General features: G+C 42.8%; 1 protein-coding gene across 1 annotated transcript in view; it reads left to right on the forward strand.

Annotated features, from left to right (window-relative positions):
- DST (dystonin) overlaps positions 1-10,449 on the forward strand; it is a 576,919-nt gene that overhangs the window by 103,048 nt on the left and 463,422 nt on the right. The gene's annotated exons all lie outside the window — the stretch shown is intronic.

The following is a 10,449-nucleotide window of genomic DNA, read 5'->3' on the forward strand; positions in this document are numbered from 1 at the left end:
ATCACAAGCTCAGTTAAGAAGAAGAATTGCGGGGTAAGATTGCATTTTTTTTTTTTTTTTTTATCCAGAAGTACCTTTCTTTATATTCTTTTGATAGTTACTTATTCACCATGAGAATAGATATTTAAAAAGTTATCATATACTACAAACAACAACTACTTTATCTGTGGGCTGAGCCTACTTTAATTTTGCTGAAGCTGAGACTTAAGCTTCTCAGACACAGAAACTGTAATGGAGTGGCTGAGTGTGCCTTCTAGAGCCACAACACCGAACCTGAGCCTTTACTAGCTCAGTGCCTTTAGCTTATTTAGCTTCACTGAATTATTTAGCTTCACGGAGTTATTTAGCTTCACTGTGGCCCAGAGTCCTCAATTGTAGAGTGTGGGAGTCATAACTTCATAGTAATGTTGTGTAGATTAATCTATGTATATATTTGAAGAAGCAAAGACATACGATGATGGTACACAACTTAATTCAGCAGTGAATCATGTTAACATGGAATTTATCATAAAATCAAACTATGTAAGAAGCTGTAATTTTTGTCTACTGTAATAGGAACTCAGTAGATGATATCTTTAAATTTTTAAATTTTTATTTCCTTATTCATGATAGACTGTGTGTGTTTGTGCATGTGAGAGTCAGAGAGAAAGAGTTAAGCACCTTCTGCAGGGTCTGGTCAAGCTCTAATCCGCTTCCTTCACTTCCCCAACTTGATAGATCTTGACACTCAATTTGTGCCCAGCAAGTGTTGGGCTGACCCTGTGGGAGAGTCAAATAGTAGTCGTCATGTGGGATCTGGCTTCTTCACTTCTCTGGAGCAGTGAGTTCCTGCTGTGCCGTGGAGCTGGCCTCTCAGTAGATAATATCTTAAATTAATGAATCTAGACATACTACTGGGTGCATAGCATTTTTTGGGTCGTCAGGAAAGTCATGACATATTTTTGCATAGAAAACCATAGAAAAAGTCATGACTTTCTCAATGACCTAATAGAATTTTAAAAATCAATGCCAGGACCAGCAAGTGGTGTGGTGGTTGGGGCACTGGACTCCCACATGACTGACCATGGTTCAAGTCCTGGACCTATTGGCTTGTTTTTTCACTTTCCCCCTCTCTCTTTGTCTCTCTCTGGTGAGCACAAGTGCCCTACAGCAAGTTAAAAAATAATAAAATTGACTATGGTTTGAGTCCTGAACCTGGTGGCTTGCTTTCTCACTTTCTCCCTCTCTCTCTGGTGAGTGCACATGCCTTATGACAAATTAAAAAATAATAATAATATGTAAAATTAATAAAATAATTCTTAAATTTAAAAGTGCCATTAGAAACAGAGTTGAAAGTGGCTGTATCTGAGAAGGGGGAAAGAAGAGCCAGGGGAATCACAATTTTTGTGTATTATCTGTTCATTGATTAGGGTGTAAAGAGAAATCAAATTTAGTTCTTCTTATTACTTGTCATTTAACTCTCTGCTCCTAAAGGAAAATCTTAAGACAGGTTTCACCTGTCCTAAGGTCACAAAAGAGTGACCTTTCCTGGTAAGTCTTAGATAATGGAGAGTCCTTGGGTCACTTAAACATTAAAGATCTTATTAACTTCAATCTGGGCTTAGGTATTATCACACCTCCATATTCAGATTTTTTCCCCTTCCCTCAGCTTGAGCCAGATTTCGGTTGAAAGTGGATAGGACGTGGTTAACTTTTCTTTCCTTCCTTATTGTCTCTTAAACTTTCTTACTGCTTTAGGCTTGATCCAAGGAGAGGAGGTTAGAGGACAAGGGCCTCAGTTTTGCACAGCACATGTAGTTGTGATCTGGCATCGCTGCCTCCTAAATGTGTGTAGATCATTCATATGGGAAAGGTCTTGCCTTTGCTTGTATATTTCTACCTTCTTTACACACAACCCTAACTTCCTTTTCCTCTTTTATTTTTTTTTTCCCTCTTTTATTTTTTCATACAAAGTCTTGATCCTTCTCTCTTCTCTCAGCCTCCCAACTGGGACCATAGGCATGCCTTGGCTCTTTCTTTTCTTTTAAGAGAGATACTTTTGCTATAGGGCACATGTGTTCACCAGAGAGACAGAAGCAGAAAGCGAGAATTTATTCCCGGGGGAGGCGGGTAGATGGCCTCACTGCAATCCCTTCTCCTCCATTCTCCTCTTGGGATTTTGGGCATGTATACACACACACCCGATGTGAGTTTTAAGCTGCTGGGTCTGGGACTTGAACCACAGTCAACTACATGAGAGTCTAGTGATGTATCCATTACTCAATCTGCTGGCTCCATGCCTGGCTCTTTCAAATGAGGTCTTGGTTTGTTTCCCAGGCTAGGCTTGAGCTCATGATCCTCCTGCCTTAACTTCCTCAAGGTGCTTGGATTGCAGGCATATACCACTTTGCTCAGTTTTTAGGTTGGACTGGGAATCTAATTCGGCTCTCCCAGTGTGGTCCTAGCCTATAGAGCCTTTTAGATGTGTGTGCCACCATGACTGGGCCCTGGCCTCTTTGAGCTTGTGATGATCCACCCCTTCTTCCATCCACGAAGTCCTCAGAGGACTTCATTGAATAAGAGCTTAAACCAGTTCCCTCTCTGTCAGGATCCATATCAGACACCCCCTGCCCTCAGATCATGTGCCTTTGCCTGCCATGGAGGGGCAGCTCAATTCCAAATGGGCCTTTATTCAGTCACAGTCTTTCACCTTTAGATTCCTTTGGTGAGAGTCATATTTTGCAAAAATGCATCATGACTTTCCTGACGACCTTCAATGCGCTCCTTAAACTCCAGTGGAGACATATTTTGCCTTCATGAGGTCTCCTCGAAGTCTTTTCTATTGCTTTAAAGTACAGGGTAAGCACACCGACCCTTTTCCAGGAGCTACTGCTCAGGCGTCAATAGCTGTCTTGAAAGCAGTCTCCTCTCTTGGCTTCTGGCTTTGTCTACCTCTCTTGGAGTGGGTGGTGGACTCATGTTGCTCTAATTGGTGTTGTTTGGTTACTTAATGTGGCCTTCACCGATGGTCTAGCACAGTGCTTTCGGATGTTGTGGGGAAGAGTTTTTTTTTTTTTTTTAAAGGGTCAGTCAATCACAAGGTCTACACATGGTTCTTTCATGCATGACTGCTCTGTATCGGTATCACCGGAGACTCACCCTGTGAAGTAGCAGCACCTGAAGTGGTCTGTTCAGCCAGGCTAGTCTGCTGACCAGTTGTTTTCTAGACAATGCCAAATTACAAATGTTTCCAGTATCTGTATTTATCATTTAGAAAACCAGTAAAAACACTTCTCAGACTGGCACTAGTCCATGGGCTTATTTTGAATTATACTGTTCTAGCACATTCCTTTAGGACTGGGGGTTAGTGGCATTTATTATATTGTTGCTGGTATTTGAGGCATCAGCTGAAATAGACCAAAAAAGTTGTATATTAGCCCATCTTATAATTATTAATAGAATAAAGCTTCGTTAATTTCTTGTATGTGAGGGGACTTCAAAAAGTCTGTGGAAAAATGGAATTAAACTACAAGTTTAATTTGATACATAAAAATTAAATCTATGCAGTCTTTTTAATAACACATTTTCTTTTCTTCTTTTTTTCTTTGGAGAGGTTTTTGCTATAGGGCACATGCACTCACCAGAAAGACAGAGAGAGACAGAGAAACAGAAAGTGAGAAATCACTCCCCGGGGGGATGGCCATGCCACAATCCCTTCTCCTCCATTCCCCTCTCAGGATCCTGAGCACACATGAACACGCACCCAGCGTGAGTTTAAGCCACCGGGTCCAGGATTCAAACCGTGGTCAACCACATGGGAGTCCAGCGACATAGCCATTATGCTAACTGCTGGTTCCTTAATAACACATTTTCGGTGAATTATTTGAAGACCCTCTTATGTTTATTGTGTCTGTTTTGTGCCAGAGAGCCTATAGATCTTCTCTAGAAAGGAAAGAGATATTCTAAACAGATTACTAAATAGATATTATGTTAGGAGCTGATAAGCGGTATGAAGAACAGTGTTTCAGGTAAGGCTGAAGATAATGCCGGGGAGTGGGATGGTGTTTTTCTTTGTGCATGATCAGGGAGAAATCTCTGATAAGATGGCATTTCATCAGAGACCTGTATCAGCGATAGAGCTGTGTATAGAGTAATAGCTTCTTAGGCCAATGCTTTTAGCATTATTTGCTTCTTAATGTATGGGCATTGTGTGTGTGTGTGTGTGTGTGTGTGTGTGTGTGGTGGTGGTGGTGGTTTCTTTCTTTTTTTCCCAATTGCCAGAGTATATGTATGTGAGAGAGAGAGGGAGGGAGGGAGAGAGAGAAAGAAAAAAACCCTAATGGGATATGGCCATGCCACAAACATGGCATGTTTTTCAAGTTGGGCTGGTACTCATACCACAGCTGGCCGTGTGGGATCCATGTCTCAATGCACAGTGCCTAGCCTCTACACTATAAGGCTGGCCCAGGGCATGTTTTATTTTGATAAAAAGAAAAGTCAATTTACCCATGCCCCATTGGAAGGTGCTTTCTTCCTCTCTGTCTTAGGCAAGCATGTGCTCTCTGGCAATTAAAAAAAAAAAGTTCATTTAAAAATGAGTAATGGCATATCGATTATGTTGCTGGACTCACACATGGCTGACTGCAGTTCCAGTTCTGGACCCAGTGCCTTGAAACTCATCCTGGGTGCATGTGCATGCATGTGTGCCCAAGATCCCAGGAGGAGAATGGAGGAGAAGGGATTGCAGTGTGGCATCCCCCTTGGGGAGTGATATCTCATTTTCCCTCTCACTATCTTTGTCTCTCTCTCTCTGGCAGAGTGCACATGCCCTAAGGCAAAAACCTTTAACAACAACAACAAATCACAAAAAAGAAAAAAAAAAAAGAGTGGAGAAAAATGACTGAGAGATGAAGCCATGAGGAGAGCATTTGTAAATTATATTTAAAAAAAAAAATCTTGCCAAAAAAGGACTGGGGAATTTAGGCAGTAAGCGGGAGAAGATGTAGGATTCAAAAAGATCTTTAAAATGGGAGGTAATTTGGGATGCTGTAGGGAGACCTTCTCTGGGTCTGGACAGAATGAACATGAGGGTAAGAGCAGAAATAGAAGCATTTTGGGACAGGTACAGGTTGTTAAGTAGAAACAAGGCTGAGGGCCTAGTTGGTGTTAGACACATGGATATGTTTTTGACAATCAGGTTGCATGTTCCAGTGATATTTTTAAAGCAGGTTTTAGCAGTTTAGGATTAGGAGTTAGGGTGAAAGTTTCAGCTGATCCAAGATGGAGGGGGAATTGATAGCTTATACGAGGTGGGTGGGATATTGATGTCCACAGAATACCGGAATGATGCATCATGAGGCTAGATGAAGAAGAACAGGAAATCCAGTGGCAAAAATGGAACTGAGCAAAGAGGATGGGAGGTCTGGATTAGCCTGAAGAGGAGTGAGAGAACTGGAGAGCCAGAAATTGGAGGTCACGGGAACCAGCAGTTAGCGTAATGGCTATGTCGCTGGACTCCCACGTAGTCGACTGCGGTTCGTGTCCCGGACCCGGTGGCTTAAAACTCACACTGGCGCATGTGCGTGTGCCCAAGATCCCAAGAGGAGAATGGAGGAGAAGGGATTGCGGCGTGACCATCCCCTCTGGGGGTTGTTTCTGTCTCTATGTCTCTCTCTGTCTGTCTGGCGAGCGCACGCGGCCTGTAGCAAAAACCTCTCCAAAAAAAAAGAAAGAAAGAAAGAAAGAAATTGTTGGACTAGGATGAGAAGTTGCAGGATTGATTCAGTTCCAGGCAATGTCATCATCTGGAATGGGACCATGGAGTGTCTGGCAGAAGAGGAGAGAAGGTGAAGATTACTCGAGTTGAGGAGATTGGGAATCTTTGTGGCTGAGATCTTAGATGGCCTATCCACATGGATGTGGAAATCTTCCCAGATCATGACAACGTTCAGAGAAGAGAAGCAATGAGTCAGATACCAAAGTCCTCAGTGAATGAGGGGGTGTGGCCTGAGGTCAGACAGTGACAATCAGGGAGGGGAACTGAGAGTGGGATTGGATGATGATGACTTGGACCTCAGAGAGGGGGCATGCTGGAGAAGGAGCAGCCTTAATTGAGGGGTGCTGAGGTGTAGAGCAGGCACTTAAGAAATACATGTGGATTGATTAAGGTAAGACATGTTGTGGAGATGGCACTTTCTGTGAGGAGGTAGAGCTTGCTGACAGTGCAGTGAAGATTCCAAAGGGCACCCAGAAAGAGTTGGCAGGGAGGGCGGCAGTGGAGGAGGTGCAGAGTAGTAGGAAGATGATAGTCTTTGAGAAGAGACTTTCTCTTGGGGCTTAGATCTGGGGTAGTATACACTGCTCAACAGGGACGAGCAGTGCAGTGGATGAGTTCACCCGTGTTAAGATCCCAGTGGATCTTGGGATGGACCTCAGGAGTTGCCAGAGGCAGCTTCATGTCATCCATACCAACAGTCTGCAGTGGTGTAGACACTCTAGCCTGTGCTTAGGGTCCATGAGCTTTTCAAAGGCCTTTCAGGATGACTGAGACCTAAACTTTCTGATTCCAAGATGTTTGGGACTTGAACCTCTAAAACAACCTGTAATTGAATCATTATATCTATAATCGAATGACTATAAAATGTATCATTATTTCAAATAAGAAGTTGTAATTCAACTTTTATTAATTGTATTGGGTTGTCAGAAAAGTCATGAGATATTTTTCTATGCAAAAATGCATCAATACTAGGGTCTGACGACCCAATACATAAGTGAAGTTAAAATTACACAAAGTTATTTTTAATAGCTTTAGTTTTTTTAGTTTTTTTTTTTCTTTTTTTTTGAGAGATTTTCACTGTAGGGCGCGTGCGTTCACCAGACAGACAGAGAGAGACATAGAGACAGAAAGCGAGAAATCACCCCCCAGGGGGGATGGTCACGACACAATCCCTTCCCCCCCATTCTCCTCTCGGGATCTTGGGCACACACGCACACGCGCCCGGCGTGAGTTTTAAGCCACCGGGTCCGGGACACGAGCCGCGGTCAACTACGTGGGAGTCCAGCGACATAGCCATTACGCTAACTGCTGGTTCCCTTTTTTTTAGTTTTTATTTTTTCATGGTAGAGAGCTTGTGCACATGCATTAGAGAGAGAAATTCCCTTGATAGGCTGTTGTCATGCTGTAATTCCTGTTCCCCTATTCTCCGCCTCCTCAGGATCTTGGGTAGGTGCACACCCCTCCCAGTGTCTTTCAGGCCTGACCTAAACCACAGTCAGCCACATGGCTTCCAGTATTGCAGTTCAGTTTGCTACTGACTACACCACCAGTCTGGGCCAACATTTATTATTTAAATAATAAAGCCTACTGAGATCTTGAATGCAAAATGTATTGAATGTGTCTGATAACATATTTCAGGTGATAGGCGTAGAGCCTGTAAATGCATGCCCAGGACCCTGTGAGAATCTTAAAACATTCTCTGACTTGGGTTCCAAATAGAAACTCAGCCAGGAGTTGTTTGGAAGATGTGTATTTTGTGTGCAATGAAAGTAAAGATAACCTGGCCTCCAATGTGTACTTGTACAGGTGGTTGGGAAAGGGATCAATTTTCTTTAAACATATTAAGTATATTTTAATTTAATATCTAATAAGTAACACACCTGAAGTTTTCATCTGCAGGTTTGTGTCTCTGTTGTTTCTATAGTTTGTCCAGTGGGGCCTTTTCGAATTGGATGTTTTGTGACTTTTTATGACCTTGTGTTTGATTGAACTTTATCTGTGGTAATTCGTGAGGCTTGGATTGAAGGAACATTTCTCTGAACGGGATTCCTTTTATTTTTGCCAGGCTTTTAGTAACCTAGGGGAATTGAGAAATAAAATTTCAGCTTTCGAGTTCTTTGTATGCACAGGCAATGTGAACTTGGGCCGCAAGTGTGCATGAGAACCAACTTGTGGTTGTAAAGATTTGTTTTCTCCTCTTGTCCAGCCTCAAGCTTGAGACATGCAAGTGTCCTTCCTATCTCAGGGTATTTTGTTTGGTTTTCCTAGTGCATGCTGTCCTTGGCATTTCTGAAGTTTTTCAGTAAGGTTCCCTTGACTTTATATTCTGTCCCCTGAGCAAGTGCATGGCTGTCAAGGGAAGCATTAGGTCCCAGGAGGTTAGTTAACATTTCTGTATTTGTGCTTTTGCTTTTCTTTCTCTAGCCTATGAGAATTTTCCTACCTTCCTGCCACACACTGATACATTTTATTATTATTATTGTTTTTAAAATAATTGTTTTATTTAATTTATCCATTCATTTTAATTTGACCAGAGAGGGACAGAGTGAGAGAGAGCGAGAAAGTGAGAAAGCAAGCAGACAGGTACAGGACTTGAACTGTGTCGACCATGTAGGAGTCCTGCACCCTTAACCACCACACCACCTGCTGGCCCCAACATACACTGATACATTTAAAAATATATTACTGGGGCTGTCTCTCTGGCCTGATGGTTAAGGCAGCTGGATCCCACATGTCTGACTGTGTGCTTCAAGTTCTGGAACTGGCAGCTTGAGAAACACATTGGGTACATGTGTGTGCATGCCCAAAATCCTGAAAGAAGGGACAGATGGAGGAGAAGGGATTGATGTGTCACCATTCCCTGTGGGGAGTGCCTTCACCTGGCCCTCGCTTTCTCTGGCTGGTGCTCATGCCCTCTAGTTAAAAGTAAATAAATTATATTATACACACACACACACATAATTATGTTTTATATATATGTATATATATATAACTTTTTAAAAAAAATTTGCTATAGGGTGTGCACTTGCAGAGAGACAGAGATAGAAAAAGAGACGTGTCAGCGTCCACCGTGGGCTTGGTCCTACAAAGCAAAAGGTTGGAGAAAAAGAAAAAAGCTCAGAGACAGAAATGCAGGTGAACACAGTCAAGCTGTGCTGCACAATCGTGCTGAGTGTCTTTATTTCTTTTACAAAGCATGGTGAGATTTCTGCAAGCATGCAGGAATGTGGTTAAAGTCTCACAGTTAGAGATAAGCACCTTCAGAGTATACATTTTCAGGGTCTTGTTGCTGTCTTGTGTGACCTTGGTATGCATCATGTGCCATGCCAGCTTGCTATCAGCAGGTGTGCTGGCCTCAGTGAAGGCCATCTTGTTACTTCAGAGAGGATAGTGGGCAAGCGGTAAATATTGTACCGAATGGGCATTGCGTAACCTAGCCAGGATCAGGATGTTTCCGTGCTCATAAATGTCTTTAAGAAGCCCCTTGCATCCAGGGTATGCGTTAGCTGGTTCGCAGTGAAGTAATTGATGAGGTATTCTGATAACTGCCTCCTACTATCAGGCTGCATACCCTCACAGAGAGTGAGAGAGAAAGAGAGCAGAAATGTGAAAAAGCACCCACCCTCCCGGCAAGGGTGAATGACCACATAGCAGTTACTTCTCCTTTCTCCTCTCGGGATTTTGGGTGCACATACACACATGCTCAGCATGCTTTACAAGCTGCTGAATCTGGCACTTGAACCACACAGTAGGCCAGGTGGGATCCAGGTACCTTAACCACCACGCCACTTGGTGGCCCCTAAAATTGTTATTTTACCCAGCATTTTTAGATATTGTTTAGTAGGAAGGCTTATTAGGATGCCAAATATGCAGTATCACTGAGAACACTTGCTTTGGTTTTGTGTGACTAAAGAGACTCCTCTCAGTTTAGAGCCATGTGTACCCCAAAGTTCTAGCTTCCATCTCTAGAGTCACCAATAGTTAAAAAAAATTGACATGATATTCAAAGTATACCAGCCAGTGTCAGCCAAGATGTCGCGTTTAGTTCTCATCTCTAGGATAATTTCATGTCTAAGCAGGGCTGTGCAGCACATTTAGCAGTCGCTTCTCATCTGGTCATCAAGCAGATGGCATAGCCCTTTCATTTCCTGCAGAGGATAAAGCTCATGTTCGCATGGGGTGTTGAGAAGTACTGCAGTGACTCACTTATTTTTTTTAAACAATCATTTATTTAATTTAATTTAATTTATTCATTCATTTATTTTAACTAGAGAGAGAGAGAGAAAGTGAGAAAGCAAACCACTAGGTCTGGGACTCGAACTGTGGTTGGCCATGTGGGAGTGTCCAGCACCTTAATTACCATGCCTCCTGCTGGTCCACTCTGACTCACTTATTTCATGTCTTGAATTTCAGTATGTATTTGTCATTTCAGTTAAGCCAAATCACCTGCCTAATTGCACAATGTTTGTTATCATTTGAAGATTAACAAAACCTGGGAACCAGCAGTTAGTGTAATGGCTATGTCGCTGGACTCCCACGTAGTCGACCATGGTTCGTGTCCCGGACCCGGTGGCTTAAAACTCACGCTGGGCGCATGTGCATGCGTACCCTAGATCCCGAGAGGAGAATGGAGGAGAAGGGATTGCAGCGTGACCATCCCCCCTGGGGGGTGATTTCTCACTTTCTGTCTCTCT

The sequence above is a fragment of the Tupaia chinensis genome, unplaced genomic scaffold, assembly GCF_000334495.1.
Source record: "Tupaia chinensis unplaced genomic scaffold, TupChi_1.0 Scaffold000256_1, whole genome shotgun sequence".
NCBI classification, from domain to species: domain Eukaryota; kingdom Metazoa; phylum Chordata; class Mammalia; order Scandentia; family Tupaiidae; genus Tupaia; species Tupaia belangeri.